The following is a 17,043-nucleotide window of genomic DNA, read 5'->3' on the forward strand; positions in this document are numbered from 1 at the left end:
GAGAGTAGACCTATTCATCATGCTTATCTTTCATTAATGCTAATAGTTCCTAGATGAGTATCATTGGTATTAATTATGGATGTGTAGGGAACTTTGACAATTCATAAAGCATAGTTTCAAATATGTATACTTAAACTTGGCTTTGTTGTACTTGAAGGTAGTATTTTTATTGGGTTGATTATTAAATGGTGTTCTATGAGTTGAATTTTAGTAACTTCTATATCTTTCTTAACTTTTATCTTGCCTCGGTACTACTCAGCAAATACACAAAATAAAAGATATTTCACTTGTGTTTTTCATAATAACTCTAAGAAATATATACATGACTGCTTGAGAGTAAGTGCCATAGAGATAGGTGATGATGTCTGTTTAAAGATGATTTGGACTGATTGGTAAAAACTTGTTCGTATTCCTTATATTAAAAAACATGCACTAATAAGTATGTTCTCCAACGGAATGAATAATGATGCCAAGTGAAATACAGTTCAACTTTGTCTGGCTATTTTGTTAACCACATTGGGATAGAGGGAAGTTGGGTGGAGGTCATAAAAGATACAAAGTCCTTATGGATATCTTTATGCAGTGTCCATGAAACAGCTCCATTCTATGCATATTTTATCGCTTGCTTACTCTATATCGTTATGAGTAGTTCTGCTCAGAAGTCTCCATGGTATTTTTAGGGTGGCCCCTTTCAAATTATTTCATGCTTCAGACATTAGGTCAGACAAAGTTGGTTGTAAGAATTCTCTGTCAGCCCTACAAAAGACAGTTTGTTTCCAAACAGATAAATAACACTTCTAACAACGAAGCTGCATTTTCACTTTTTTCAGATCTCAGGCACAAATGTCTGTAGTTGTATACAGATCACAGCTTTTGCAAAGAGTTGGAGGGGCTACCGGGGAGATAGTGCAATGCTTTACTCTTTGCCTTTATTGTGTCTTGCCTAGCACAGCAGTGAATGATGGGACTGGTATAAAACATTTTCTTATGGAGGCAAAATGGTAAATGACATTCCTTGAGCAAGTCCAAAGACAGTAAAATCATTTTGACACTTGAAGCAAATTTTACTGTAAGCATTACTCTGGCTTTTTCTTGGGGAAAAAAAGGCGCAGCACAGTAGCATTGAGTTCATCAATCAATAGCAATTTGTTTGCAGACTTTTCAGGTCATTGACTATCAGCAGTTTGAAGTGGCCACTTCACTTTGCCTAGTGACAGGCTATGCATGAACTGATAGTCTTGTAAGAAGAAAAAGATATACAAAGCTGTCTCTCTAACAGTGTCTTACCTTCTTGCCAACCTCCTCCTTTTCCTTACTGTTGCTTATTTGGACCTATTCAAAATTCAAACCTTCCCCCAAATTTGTCCATGTGTATTTTTGCTATAAGCAACTTTTAACTGCACAGTAGATCTGGTCCATAAAAATCTAGAAAGAGATATAGCATAACTGTTGGTTTTTTACTTTTTTGCCACCGGATGGTAACCATTTTTTAAATAACCTGATAGCCTGAGCTTAGTGTGAAGACTCCTCCTGGGTTGTACACCCAGATTAAAATGATAACTACTTATGGGAAAAGGAAGTTTCATTGGCAACTATAATGGTTTGCTGCAGAGGTGGGCGTGGCTTAGTGGGCATGGTATGGCTTGGTGGCCATGGCTTGGTGGCCATGGCAGGGGAAGGGTACTGTAAAATCTCCATTTCCACCCCACTCCAGGAGAAGGATACTGCAAAATCCCATTCCCTCCCCACCCTACTAACCTGCTTTCCAGCTCTGTTCTCCAGTGCAGGGCAACAAAAGAAGACCCAGCCAATCAGCTGGTACTTGGGAGGCAGAGAATAGATGGGGTTGGGGCCAATCAGAGGTGGTATTTGCCGGTTCTCTGAACTACTCAAAATTTCCACTACTGGTTCTCCAGAACTGGTCAGAACCTGCTGAATACCACCTCTGGTTTGCTGGTTTAAATCCATTTCAATTTCACGTTGTGCAGTAGAAACAGTTCCCTTTAAACAAACAGGGCAATGTTGCAAAGTTTTGGCAGATGTTTATATAACTTAACACCAACTAACTGTGGCTTGGTGAATTTCCACAAGTGCAATATTTATTTTAGAATCAAAACCAACCTTTCCTTGAGGGAAACTACATATATAAAAATAATTCAGTAAAGTAATTACCGGAGAAGATGTTGATGTTTTCACTAAAATGCATTGTAAAGTCAATGATACTATATTTTACAGTAAGTTGTAATTCTGAAGGAAACAAAAGATTGAGTTTTGGGCTTCATCTTTAAAAGCAGAAATAGCAGTTTAAGGCCATTTCCCCACAGCAGTTCCTCCCACCTTCTAATCCTCCACAAACCAGCTTGAAACAGCTAGGATTTTAATGTTTTTAATGCTGTAAGGAAAGAAGAGTTGTTTCATTATGAGATGGGTGACAAATAAATTTGATAGATAGATAGATCAGGGGTCGCCAACCTTTTGAACCTCAGGGACCACCAAACTCATAATTTTAAATCCCAGGGACCACTAACCAGTTCTTTGGGCATGGCCTAATTTGTGGGTGTGGCTTGGTGGTCATGTGACTGGCTGGGCATGGCTTGTGTGTAAATATTATAAATATTTATATAAATATTGATTTTTTTATAAAAAAGAGCAATTTTTACCCAAAATCAGCCAAAGCAGGCAGATTGAGTTGCTCACAGAATCACAGATTCATTCAGAGAACTATCTATCTGCCATTGGCTACTTCAGTCTGTCACATAAAATTTGCTAGCAAACTCACAAAATTAGCTCACAACACATCATGCATGTAAATATTGAATTTTTTATTTAAAAAAAGAGCAACTTTTACCCAAAATCAGACAAAGCAGGCAGATTGAGTTGCTCACAGAATCATTCAGTGATCTATCTATCTGCCATTGGTTAGCTCAGTCTCTCAAATTTGCTTGCCGTGAGTCTGCACTGAATTTGCTTGCATGCAAACCTTCAGTCCTAAGGGAGGTTTGGCTGTGCTGAGCCGAAGATATAAAGACTAGCTAGAAAGCAAGAAATCCAACCATTTCCTGCTTCCTAGCTAATCTAAATCTCCCGGCACAGCAGAACAGCTGATGGTTGGAAAAAGGAAAAATAGCAATTTAGCAGGCAAGTTTGCCAGGCAAGGAGTGAGTGGGTGGGGAGGGTTCCCGCGAGCCATGTGGGCAGCGCAGCCTTGTGTTTCTGCGCAGTCTGGATTAATTGCTTTGTAGGGGTGCTCTGGGGGTGAGATTTCCCTGCGGCCCACCAAAATTTTCTCACAGCCCACCAGTTGGCGACCGCTGAGAGAGAGAGAGAGAGAGAGAGAGAGAGAGAGAGAGAGATGATAGATGATAGATAGATAGATAGATAGATAGATAGATAGATGGATGGATGGATGGATGGATGGATGGATGGATGGATAGATAGATAGATAGATAGATAGATAGATAGATAGATAGATAGAAGAAAATGAAAGAAAGAAAGAATGAATGAAAGAAAGAAGCCATCAACAATCATCTATTCCTCAGACATAAAGAAAAGGTAAGGATCAGCATGAACCATCAGTTGTCCTCCCATCTGATCAATACTGGAGTGTAAAAAGGGACCAGATCTGTAAATTAAGCTACAATAAATCAAGCCCCCCCAAAACCCCACTGATCTACAGGCTTCATGCAGAAAGCAAAAAGGTAATGGCTGAGAGAGAGAGATTTACTTGTACCAATTCACTGGGACTAGAAATGGAATGCTGAAGAATGCCTCTGTGTGTGTGGTGCATATGTGGGTGTCTAGGTAGTCCCCAAGAGAGGAAAAGGAAAAAAATGCTCATCTTTGTCCATGTAGATAGTTTAATTTCAGAGTTTCAAGGTGCTTACCATGACCCCATAATCCCTTGTGGGGGGGGGGAGTCTGGGCAACTGAACGTTGCAGTATGTTTAATAGCCGGATGCCCTTCCTGTTGCCAATGCAGTTTTCTTCAGCAGATATATTCTGATTTGATTTAATAGATTTATTTTGATTTGTCAATCACTTACAAGATAATAGGTATAAGTATAAACATAGTTATGAATACATGAAATGGATACATATAAGAAAAATAAAGAAACAATAGGACAGGGACGGTAGGCACATTGGTAAAAATTTTCATTGTGCCCAGAGAGAGGAATATCTGCTTCTACCTAGGATTGAACTCATAGCTTCCTGATTGTGAGGCAAGAGTGTCACTCTTATATGTTGTGTATGTATATGCTTATATTTTAATGTATATATCTAATTTGGCTGGCATGGGCTGAGTCTTCCAGGCATCAGTCTGAATTCTGTAATGAGGAGCATTTAGTTACTCTACATCTATATCTAATTTACTTAGAGATCTAATTGGATAAAGTGTGGAGACCAGGGGTGGGATTCTACCAGTTTTACCTATTCGCTAGAATCAGTTGTTAACATTCTAAGTAGTTCAGAGAACCAGTTGTTAGAAGAAATTACTGGCCTAATCCTGTAAGGAAGGCAGGAAGGAAACATTCTGGTGTTGCTTACAGAAACTGCCTCTCCGGTAACCCTTATTACATTCTTGACAGGACTAGATTTGCTGTCTCTGGATTTTCTTTCATCTCCTTTGCTGGTACTTTGCTTGTGTGGAGTGACCATTCAAAGTTACAATGGCACTGAAAAAAGTGACTATGACCATTTTTCACACTTATGACTGTTGCAGCATCCCAACAGTCATGAGAAGCCAGGCGAGGAGATGCGTGCCCCAATGTGAGTGATATTGAGTTGGCCACGCCCAGCCAATAACATGACCACCAAGCCATGCCCACCAGTTAAGCCACACCCACAGAACTGATTGTTAAAAAAATTGAATCCCATCCCTGGTGGAGACTACCCTACAGTTGTCTGTGGTTTGGTTTTCATACAACATTGCTAATTGATTGTTGTTTGAATCATTGTCCTGGTGGTACTTATTGTCCTTTCTCTTCCCCAAATACCTACTGTTTTTTTGGTCTTTATCTATGAGATTGATTTCTTAATAACTTAGTCAATGAGTCACCTCTAGATGAGATGGGATTGCATATATGTTGATTAAATATAAAACAAAAAATAAATCGTGTAGTGCAAGCTCATCCTGAGTGTCACAATCACTTGCAAAGCATACATGTGTTAGAAATGTCTCACTGTCTTCTTATTGGAAGAAGACAACATGAAATATGAGGATGCTCCAGCATAGTATGGAAATTACTGGGATACACTATTTATTTAACTGGGAAGAATACTTGTTTATTGTTTGTTTTGCTTTTTGTATATGCTGTATTTTATTTGTTTCAATGTCAAAATGTTACAAAGCAACAAAACATTAATGTACAGTATGACATCAGCTTCACTGTAAATCTGTCTATTTTACTTCCATCCTCTCACATAGAAATGTATGGCCAAAAGCCATCTCAGTATAGTTTAGGATTATAGGGTGTTTTGAAACTTTTGGCTGCTTTTTAGTTGCAAAAAATATCTGAACCATCAAATTTTGTTCTGTGACCTCTTGTAGCACATTATAATTTAATGGAATTAGATTCTGCCCCCATAAAAATGTCTTGTCAATTAATGTTTAATGAAAGGCCTGTGAGCTATCCTTTTAACAATTACTTGGTTCATTTCTGTTATGTTCAAGGGCTCTGTATTAAAGGACATCCCCTCTTCCTTATTCATTACATGTATTGACTAGAACTATTAAATAAAGAACAGATATAGGAAAATTCTAGTGAAGAAAATGAGGATCCAAAATCAGACAGAGATCAAGGATCAAGTATGCCCTGACATAACCACATTTATCATTGGGTGAAGCATCTAATGTTATAAACTGCCTAGTAGATTAAACATTGGAAGCATATTAAAGTGGCTAGATGCAAATGGAAGATATTTTATGGGATGATTGCCTTTTAGTCTGGCAGATCTGTAGTGCTGGGATAGTAGAGTGTCAATCATACATTTAACATTTTCCTATCTCCCATTATAGGGTTTTAATGGTAGCAAAAATTGGTAAAATTATAGTCAAAGCAAGACATCTAGAATTAGCTATTCAAGTAAGATGTTAGGTTGAACATTAACAGTTCCAATTTTGAAAGAGAGAGTTTTCACTGTAACAACATGCAATGTTTTTCTTCCTGAAATGGCTGTTTATAAGTGTAATTATAACTGCATTTCATGTACAGAGCACAGCCACCAACATATGCTCATTTATATGGTGTATATGGTTCTGCTTTATAACTGCCAACTCAACCCACTATTCTGCAAAGTTGACTTAGTTCATCAGAAGTCTACCAGGAATAACACTATATGTACTTTGGCATGCTTCTCTCTGGGTTTACACTGTGAACCAAAAATTTCATACTTTTTGCAAGATTCTCACAAACATTAGTGGATGCTACAGTACTGGTCTGCATCCAAACTTCTCTTACTTTTCCTTAAATTGTTTCCACTGATATCTTCCTAAATGACTTCTACACTAGGCATTTCCCATACAGACATATTATATTTTTGTATATAATTTTTATTAAAGATTTTTGTGCATTAGTCTGATTATGGTCAAGTACTTATAAAATCCATTCAGACAAAGGGATTATTTAAATAAATCTGATTGTCAGTCCCGCCCCAACTTGGTCCCTTAAGTAAGATTGACAACTGACTTCATTCTGTGTGAAAGGTTTACTTTACTAAAAGCCAAGTGGATTACAGTATAATGAAGCCATAAACAATTAGCCTTCCCTCTTCCATACCATCTCCCTCCCCCCATAGTTTATGGCAGACTGGCAGCTAGTGAATATGAAACTCAAGCATATGATGGCAGTTCTGACACTGACGTTGAAAGTGGTATGTGATGAAGATTTTAAACTCCTTAATGAGCTCATTAAAGAAAAGGCTTTTGACATATAAAGAGATGATTCCCCCAAATGAAGACAGGTGGTACTCCTTTCTTCATTTTTGTATAGTTTTGGAAAGGCACACATTTGATTTCCTAATCAATTAAGGTATAGTGCTTTTGTTGTTTTTGTTGTTTTTCTCCTTTGTGGTGGTCTGTCTCTCAAAGAATTTTATCTCAATTCTCTGATAAAAGAAAATGCCACAAAAACGGCAATGAGAGAAAATGATAGTTGCAAAGAATTTAGTTCCAGAGACCAAGGCAGCCAAAATGCAGATGACAATTTAAAAATAAAACATTTTGGAAGCAGGCAAAGAGGATTGAGCAGAGAGCAGAAAGAACAGACTTAAAAATATGAGACAAGAGTCAAAATTGAAGCATGGTACTGTTAGAAAAAGTATTTTAGGGTTGATAAGAGATATATGAAGCATGCCACAAAATGTATAAGTAAGAGTGTCCAAGAAAAAAAAGTATGTAAAATATTGTGAGAAAATAGTAATGCTTCAGGTTAGATGCTATGATTGATGAAATTTTAAAATATGGGTGTGACTTGCATATGGAAAGATTAAATGACTTGTTTAACATGTGTATAAAGATTGATAATTGGAAGAGTATGTTTATTGTTCTGATAAACAAAGAGAAATATTTCAAGAATGAATACAAATATGGCAGGGGATTATGTTAATTGTGCCTGTGAAAATGTTTGGTAGAAACTGTCAGAAAGGATGTTCAAATGTTTACTGTTTAACAGAACATTCCTATGTTATAATATAAGAAACATGTTTGGCTCTGCAATGGACATTTCACTGCTCTGTCTAGATCAGGGGTGTCAAACTCGCGGCCTGCAGGCTGAATGCAGGGGTGGGATTCTACAGGTTCACACCTATTCGCTAGAACAGTTGTTAACATTCTAAGCAGTTCGGAGAACCGGTTGTTAGAAGAAATTACTGGTCTAATCCTGTAAGGAAGGCAGGAAGGAAACATTCTGGTGTTGCTTACAGAAACTGCCTTTCCGTTAACCCTTATTACATTATTGGCAGGACTAGACTTCCTGTCTCAGGAACTTCTCTGGAGTTTTTTTTCCTCCTTTGTTGGTACTTTGCTTGGTGGAGTGACCATTCAAAGTTACAATGGCACTGAAAAAAGTGACTTATGACCATTTTTCACACTTACAACTGTTGCAGCATTCCCACAGTCATGAGAGGCAGGCGAGGAGATGTGTGCCTCGATGTGAGTGATGTTGAGTTGGCCACGCCCAGCCAGTCACATGACCACCAAGTCCTGCCCACCAACTAAGCCATGTCCACAGAATCGGTTGTTAAAAAATTTGAATCCCACCCCTGGCCGAATGTGTCACGTGCTGGCCACACCCACGCCCAGTTTAGTGAAGGGGAAAAAAGTCATGATATGTCACGTGATGCTGAAATGATGACACAAGTTTGATACCACTGATCTAGATGAAGCCTTTACCTGTACCTCAGTGTATTGTTCATTTTTGTTTTTCTGTCAAATTCAGTGAAATTATATGAAGAAACGACTATAGTTTTTGGCACAAGTAAGTGAAGACCTCTCAAAATTGTTTTCACTTAGTTTCTATCTCTCTTTGAAGGTAAGTTTGTTTTGGCATTCTTTCTATATATTTTTTATGAATCCCTGAAATTTTTGCAAGAACTTTTTCCAGATACAGTTTTGCAAATTAGTTTTGTAGTCAAGTGTTCAAATGCATGTAACTTTGCTGCTTCATATATCATTTATTTATTTGGAGATTTCTTCTCTGCTTTTTCATCACTGACTGGTACTCAATGTATCTTCTAGAAACCATTATTTTAAAATACAGCTTCAGATTTATTTTTAATATTAAGATGTTTCTTAAATGTTTTAGAAATAAATATACAATAAATAAGGAAATACTAATCATCTAATAGATACCCTTTATTTGGGTTTTCCCTCCCTTCTTTTAACAATGTTTTTTTCCACCTACTGCACATTTTATATATGCTGAAGGACACAGACAAGTCAGAAATTGTGTTACAAAACAACTGACAATAAAAAAAATGCATTAAATATATCTACATAATTTTTGCTTAGGACTTTCCACTTTTAATACCAACAATCACATCTGAGGATCACCTAAGTGCTGGTTGTCAGTTTAAGAGGCAGAAGGAAGCAACAGGAACCAGGCAACTATATGATCCACATAAGAATAGATTATGTTCCAGAGGCAGCAGCCAAAGGTCAAAAGTTTCTTGTTAGGTAGGTAGGAAGCAATCACATTCCAGAGGCATCAAATGAGAGGCTAGAGAAACAAATTTCAGTCACTAAAAAAAAGGAATGGAAAAATATCAGCTTTATAAAAGTCACTGCTATGGGTCAGCAAGGGCATCCACCTTTCAAGAATTTCTATTACTTCTAGATACTTCCACATCCCTTTTATCCCACATCAGCATTTCTGTTACTGCTAGCTCTTATGGGGCACACAAAAAAATAATACTGAAAAGTTGCCTTTGTTTTAGGAATGCTGGAGTTTGGGGACAAGTGGTTTCCCGCTCACTTTTCTCTACCTCCTAGTTCTCATCAGACAGCAATTCCCCTTTTCATAGCATGAAACTCTCTAGTGCTATGCTATCCTTTTATTATTATTGGGTGATTTTTTTTAGAGACACTGGACAAAAACTACAATATGAGCTAAGGACAAAAAAAGTAGGATTGGGATGCTAGCTGCATTCTGATTTTTGTGTACTGCAGTTGGAAAGTACATTGGTCAGTCTATCTAGTATTCTCAGTGTTTTAAGATAAGCGTCTGGGAGCATTGATCACCACAGGTTCAAGATCTTTCAATATACAATATACAAGATATATGATGGGAAAAATAAGAGATTCAAAGTAATGAAACATTTTAATTTCAAAATGTTTTAAAACTTTTTCTAATTTGGCCAAGCACAATTTTCACTATAAATATTTCCTCCTCCTCCTCCTCCTCCCCTTTCTCTTCCTCCTCTTCCTCTTCTCTTTACTATTTTTCTTCAGTTGGCAGTTATATAGTCTTCTTTTATTGCCCTAGTACTTAATTGTTTTGATTTTGATCATTTAGTTCTAAAATAATTAACTTTAATCCCACTGACACCAACAAAGTTGTCAGGTATTGTGATCTTCCAGACAGTCACACTGTGGAAGCAGCTTGATCTCTGCAAAGCCTTTTCACCAACAAGCAAAGGATATGGATGTAATAAAAAAAATCACCTAGAACAGGAGTTCCCAACCTCTAGGCTGTGTCCTAGTTCTGGGCCTTGGGCCTTTTGGAACGGAGCCATGGAAGTGGTGGGTAAGTGTATTCATGTGGATCCTTACTCATGCAAGCAGCAGATGAGTGTATGCACTTTCCATTTACACAAGGGGCAGGCGCATATGCCCACTGCTCACACAAAAGGAGCTGCATGCATGCTTGCCTGTCCCTCACATAGAACCATCCCCTCTCCTCCCAATTGCCAGTCCACAAAGCCAAAAAGGTTGGGGAACTCTGACCTAGAGGAACCAGATTGCCTGTTCCATACATTATATTATTTAAATCAAATGCACACAAATAGATACACACATGGGCATTACCTTTAGTTGTGACTCTTGAGCCAGATCATATGCACATCTATTCTAATTTAGTTCTTGGTTTATTGTTGCTTTTTTGAGAGGCTTACGGTAAGTTGTCTCTGCAGATCAGTGATGATGAAATTGGCATGTTGAAATGAAACATTTCCTATTTCTCTGCCTGGAAACAATTGTGCTTGATGTGGCTATAATACTAATAATGGCATTTTGAATTTACATATCGCACACATGCACTTTGTCCCGTTTGCCCTAAACTATCTAGTTTCATTCTAGTCACTTCAGTCAAAGGAGGAAGGATAGACTGAAATATTCTTCACTAGTTTATACATTATCATCCAGCTACATTGTTTTATAGCAAAAAAAAAAAAATGCACCCACTATACCTCCTTGAAAATAATAGATTGATTATATCAAGTCCTCTCTGCAGACAACATGAAGGCTTATGTGCTACAAAGGCCTGACTCTTGGTGTTCAGTTCAGATATATTCTTTATTATGTATCCTGAAAGTATCCAAAACTCAGTATAGTATTGGGCTATAGTGCGAACTTTGGAAATTTGATCACAACCTTTTTCAGTCCAAAATCAATGGTATACCTAGTAGCCCATAATAGTGCTACATTATAGATAACCTTGTATGAAGAAGAAGAATTTTTCTTGATTGTTTTTATAGCCCAGAACCCTACTGTGTCTTGCAGTCATAACAGTATAAAGCAGTATAACTACGGTATGTTTGGTAATTGGAACTGGCTGTCAGTTTTTAAATCAAATATAATATTTTTGGCTGCTCTCAAGCATGCTTACTTAGGATGGGAGGAGGGTCCAGTGAGACAAAGGGGGCTCATTTCCAAATACATGCAATTAGGACTGTAGCCATAATTCCTTTGTTATTTCATGTTATCTCCAGCTGTGAAACAATGTTTTGGCATTCAGTGTCATTTTATAGGATTCCATTGTAATTCTATTTTAATAAAAGCCAGTTGTAGCATAGCAGTGACAATTACATCTATTTTTTTTCCCTTGAAAGTTGACAGCCAGCAATATAATTTAACTATGCTATGGAAACTTTCTGAAATGCAGCTGAAAACTAACTGCAGCAGAAATACTTGAAATTCAGTTTGCTCCTTGACTGGCAGTGAGCGGAAGCCCTCTTCTTTTTTGAATGCAGTTTAGAGTAATATGATATATATCTACTGATGCCATGAAATATTTCTATTCCCTAGTCCAACACTTTATTACAGTACCATGCCTTCAGTTAATAATCATATTCTTGAAAAAAAATTATGACTGCATTTCCACAATAGCATTGGCAACATTTTTTTTCATTAGTACTGCCAAACGAAAGTCCAATTCGGTATGCTTATTTTCATAACATTGCCTGTCCTTCAGGATCTGTACTCAGTGCTGGCCCAGGATAATTCATTGCCCAAAATAGATTTTAGAGTCCCAATACAAAAGAACTTCTTGGAAATGAAGTCTTTCACTGGAGAATTAAAGTACAAGGCTTTAGCCTCCTAGTTGATTGGACCTGAAGCAGTTTGAAAATCCATAGCAAGCAAGTAGGCAGGAATGTGGCAGGTGCTTGGTGGAAAGTGGACAAGATTGGAAGGACCGTCCAAACAGAGACATGGTTTCTGGCCTTGAATGAGGGGAATAAAAGAGAAGGGGATGTTCTAGAGAATCCATTTGTGATGCTAGATAGTATCCTTCTACTGTGGCAACTGCTTTGATCCCACTAGAAAGTGCTTTCAGACAGAATTTCATATATATAAAATTAATGAAGAAAAATTAAGCTGAAAATAAATTTTAAAGTTAAGAATCATTTCAAGGAGATGTGGAAAGAATTTACAGAATATCTGAATTATTACAAAGATAAAGTATCAGTACTGGAAGTATGGGAAATATAATTGATCTCTTCAGTTAGAATAATCATGCTACAAAGATAGTTAATTTTAGATAGTTAACCCATTGGTTTATCTATTAATTAGAAGTTTAAAAAATAAAAGAATTTACTATGTGTGCTAAGCCTAGAAATATCTTGAATTAAACACCTCAACAAGCAAAGGGACACATTTAGCTTTATTTACTTAATTTACCCACCTTTCCCCACTTCTAAATATAAGTTCCAGATTTCTATATCATCACATCAAACCCCTTTTTCTCCAACTTGCCTAGATTCCTTCCCTTCAGTGGTGTCAATCAAGAGATATAATGGTCTTCTTTTCCAAGATCAAGCTTGTACCTATTCTTATATTGAATATGAGACAATTACTGATATATTTCTGGGTTCTCCAGTCTATTATCCCTGGGAAGTAGAATTGATAGTCCTTCTAAGTGCAAAATATTTGGGTAGACACTAATAGAGAATAGTGTGGTTTTTGTTTTTGCTAAGTGATCAGTTTTTATATTTTGGGGTTGTGGCTAGAAACCAAGTATGATTTCTAGTCCTTAGGCACAAAACCATTTGGGTGACCCTGGGCCATTCATTCTCTAAGCCTTAGGAAAGAGAGTAAGACAATCTACATTTGAAAAGTTGCCAGGAAAACTGCAGGGATCTTTTCCAGGCAGTCACTAGGAGTTAATGCTCACTCAACAGCACCAAAAAAGGGAGAGAAGTTACTGTACATAATTGGAATTTTTGGTGGGGGGTGGGGAAGAGTTGGAAATTCTGGAAGTTGAAGTCCATGTATCTTAAAGTTGTCAAGGTTCAGACCTAGACTTAGACCTTGAGAATGGAATGAATGCTTATCACAGCATTCATTGCAGATGAAACCAAAAGTAGGGGGATTAGAAACATCAAATCACAATCAAAAATAATTCCAGTATACTTGAACATTGAGCCAAATCCAACAGGATGGTGTTCAGTGCTGATAAATGCAAATTTTTCAGCTTGATGAGGAAAGTCAAATTGATAGAATCAAGACTGGGGAAAACTGGCTTGTTCTCTGTACATATGAAGTTGCATACCAATCCCATTGTGGCAGCTTGAGTGGCATTAAAAGAAACATTGCTAAATCATAGGAGGTAATTGTTGAATTGTATGTTGTATTGGTTAGACTGAACTTGGAGTACTGTTCTCGGTTCTGGGTATTGCAATTGAATAGTTACACGGAAAAGCTGTTGTAGGCTTTAGAGGAAAGTTACCAGGATGACAAGGAGTATGAATATAAGCACAATGAGACATAAGATACAATAAAGGAGCTGTGTACTCTATAATTTAGCTTGCAAGGGAGAAGATTAAGGTACCAATAGAAAAGCAGTCCATAAATATCTAAAAATCTCTCAGATGCAAGAAAGAGTGAACCTGTATTTTGCTGAAACTGAGAGTTGAAATAAAATGAGGACCAATGAGTTGAAATAAAACAGTAGAACAGTCAGCTTAGAAGAGTTCTACATTCCCCTTCACTGGAGTTGCCAAATCGGGTTAGATGGCCATTTATCTGGGAGAATTGGGTGGATTCCTGCATTAAGCAGAAGGTTGGACCAAAAGCTCTATAAAGAGCCAATTCATTCATACTATGACTGTATGATAATTGACATTCATTGCTCATTCATGTCAGCTCTATTGCTTACAAAGAGCAAACAGGATGGCACACCATTTGATGAGGAAATCTCGATAACAACATTCCAGAGAGAGCTGTGTTAATTTATGGAAGGAAATTTACTAGATAAATGATAGAAAGGATTAGATCACATTCCAGCTTTAAAGTGCTTAGGTTTTAGACCTGTACCTCTTTCTTTGAAGTCAAGCATCTTTTGAGAAAAAGCAATTAAAGGAAGCTGTTAACTTTTACATTGTACATTTGACATGATTTTGTACAATCAGAATGGCATAGATGTGGAATACAAAGTAAATAATTTTCCGAGGACATAACATATCTCCAGGGATGCTTTCTTGTTTGTTTTTTTCCTTAAGAAAATCAGTTTCTCTAAAGAGAAGAACCTAGACATTTTTAACAAAATCAGAAGAAAAAAAAGAAAGACTTATTGTTATGTCTCCTCTTGGAAATTCAAACGAACAAACATAAAGCAGCCGTTTCACAATCAAATCAAACTGAAGGGAGTAACAAGATAACGGCTGGCAGAAACTGTTAGGACTCCCCTTCAAAATTCAAACAAACAGAGAGCTCTTTGCTGTAACGTCCTCATTCAAAAATCATTTTGTTCCTGGCGAAAAGCACCAGCTCAGCTGTGTCCTTTTATACCCATTAAGGCAACGTGCTAATTAACTGGCTTGCCCTTCAGATTAACGTTTCCTGGTTCTGACGTCAATCCACGATCTAACAGTCATCAGAGTCAAAACTCCCAACAGGACCGATCCTTCCAATCACAACACTATCCCCCACCGCAGGACCCTTCCCCGAGTCTGATGATTAACTTGACGATGTTTCGTTGACAACCCCACTCTGTCTCCCACAGCCAATGGAGGCGTCACTCGTTCCAATTGTCTCAGGTGGTCTACACATTGGAGACTTGGAAAAGAAATACCGTTCTGCGACCAAGCCACCAACGGATTGTGCAAACACAACCAGGACATTCCGAGCACCAAAGGGAGATGAAGGTTCGAGGTGATATAAAAACTTATCGCCTCCTCATGATCCCCAATGATCATACGCACTGGCTGGGTGGCGAAACGAATGGGCCCAGACTTGAGCTCACGCCCATCCACGGTTTCCACCTTAATGGGTGGATGTACAGCAACCAAGGGGATCCCATAGTGAGTAGCAAAAGCTCGGTCCATAAAGCTGGTTGTAGCCCCTGAGTCCACCAACGCAACAGCGGGAATTCCCTCCTTCTGTGACTGTAGAAAAATTCGAGTGTCCAAAAGTAAATGCCGAGGAGGGCCAGGATTTACTTCAGCAATTTGAGGTGGGGATGTGAAATGTGTCCGACCTAGGGTTTCCTTGAGGTCAGGTCTACCCTGTTTTCCTGACTAGCCAAGAGTGGTTTCAGGTACGGGTCTGCGGGTCCCTCTCCGTTTGCAGGAATTAACAAAATGTCCCAGACCCCCGCAATAAAGGCACAAGCCTTCCTGAAACCTTTTCGAACGTTCTTGCACCATTAAGCGAGGGCGGAGTGCTCCCAACTCCATCGGCTCCTCCGTCTTAACTGTAGCTTGTGAACGAAAAAGAGAAGGTGGTTCCACAACGGGCCGTCTGCTTCTGCGCTGTTGTAAACGGGCTTCAATCCGTAAGCGCTGAATTATTAATGCATCCAGAGTTAAAGCCCGCTCTGCATGGACCAGCTCATCTTTGATGGCATCAGACAAGCCTTCCTGGAATGCAGCCATATGAGCCGGTTCGTTCCAGTTAGAGTCCAAACACAGCAAACGAAAATCTGCAACGTATTCCTGCAGGGAACGTTTCCCCTGATTAATGTCCCGTAACTGTCTGTCCACAGTTTGTATCTTAATTGGGTTCTCAAACATCACTCTCATTTGTTGAAGAAAACCCTGGAAATTATTCAACAACGGGCTATCTTGAACTAACAAGGGAGTAGCCCAATTAGCAGACTGCCCAGATAAAAGGCTAAGAATAAATCCTGTCTTAGCCCGATCATTTGGAAAGTTTTCAGGCCTCAAGGACATAAATAATTGACACTGCCCCAGAAATGCCGGAAACATGTCCATTTGTCCTGAAAATTTCTCCGGCATGGAAACTGGGCTTTTCCTCACAGGAGGGGCAGGGGGAACAGCAGCAGGGCTTGGTAAGCTGGAAACATAATTCAGCAATTGTGTTACCTGATTCTGAAGCGTCACATTGCTTTGCAGTAGCTGATTAATTTGTTGTTGTTGCTGCTCTACCAAATGCTGCAGTTGATTTGAATCCATCTTGCTTTAAAGATGGTTTGTTTGGGCCAGGAACAATAATGTTATGTCTCCTCTTGGAAATTCAAATGAACAAACATAAAGCAGCCGTTTCACAATCAAATCAAACTGAAGGGAGTAACAAGATAACGGCTGGCAGAAACTGTTAGGACTCCCCTTCGAAATTCAAACAAACAGAGAGCTCTTTGCTGTAACGTCCTCATTCAAAAATCATCTTGTTCCTGGCGAAAAGCACCAGCTCAGCTGTGTCCTTTTATACCCATTAAGGCAACGTGCTAATTAACTGGCTTGCCCTTCAGATTAACGTTTCCTGGTTCTGACGTCAATCCATGATCTAACAGTCATCAGAGTCAAAACTCCCAACAGGACCGATCCTTCCAATCACAACAACTTATGCTTTATGAAAATTAAATATCTGGAATATTTCAGCACCGTCACTTTAAATCAAGTCTGCACATTTTGTGATCCACAAAGCAGAAAACATCTATAATCAGACCACAGACACCCCCAAGATCTGTATACATAAATAAATTCTTTTATTTTAAGTGTGGCCTTTCTTTTGTCAAGCTGGGAATTAAGACAGATATCCATCCCTTTATTGGGTCAAAAACATTACTTGAAAGGGATGATCAGCACCTGACATACAAACTGACATTCTATCTAGACAATCAACTCTATTGAACTTCATGGTTCTGAAAG

Source organism: Pseudonaja textilis, chromosome 1 (genome assembly GCF_049901715.1).
Source record: "Pseudonaja textilis isolate UNSWEBS1 chromosome 1, rPseTex1.2, whole genome shotgun sequence".
Taxonomy (NCBI): domain Eukaryota; kingdom Metazoa; phylum Chordata; class Lepidosauria; order Squamata; family Elapidae; genus Pseudonaja; species Pseudonaja textilis.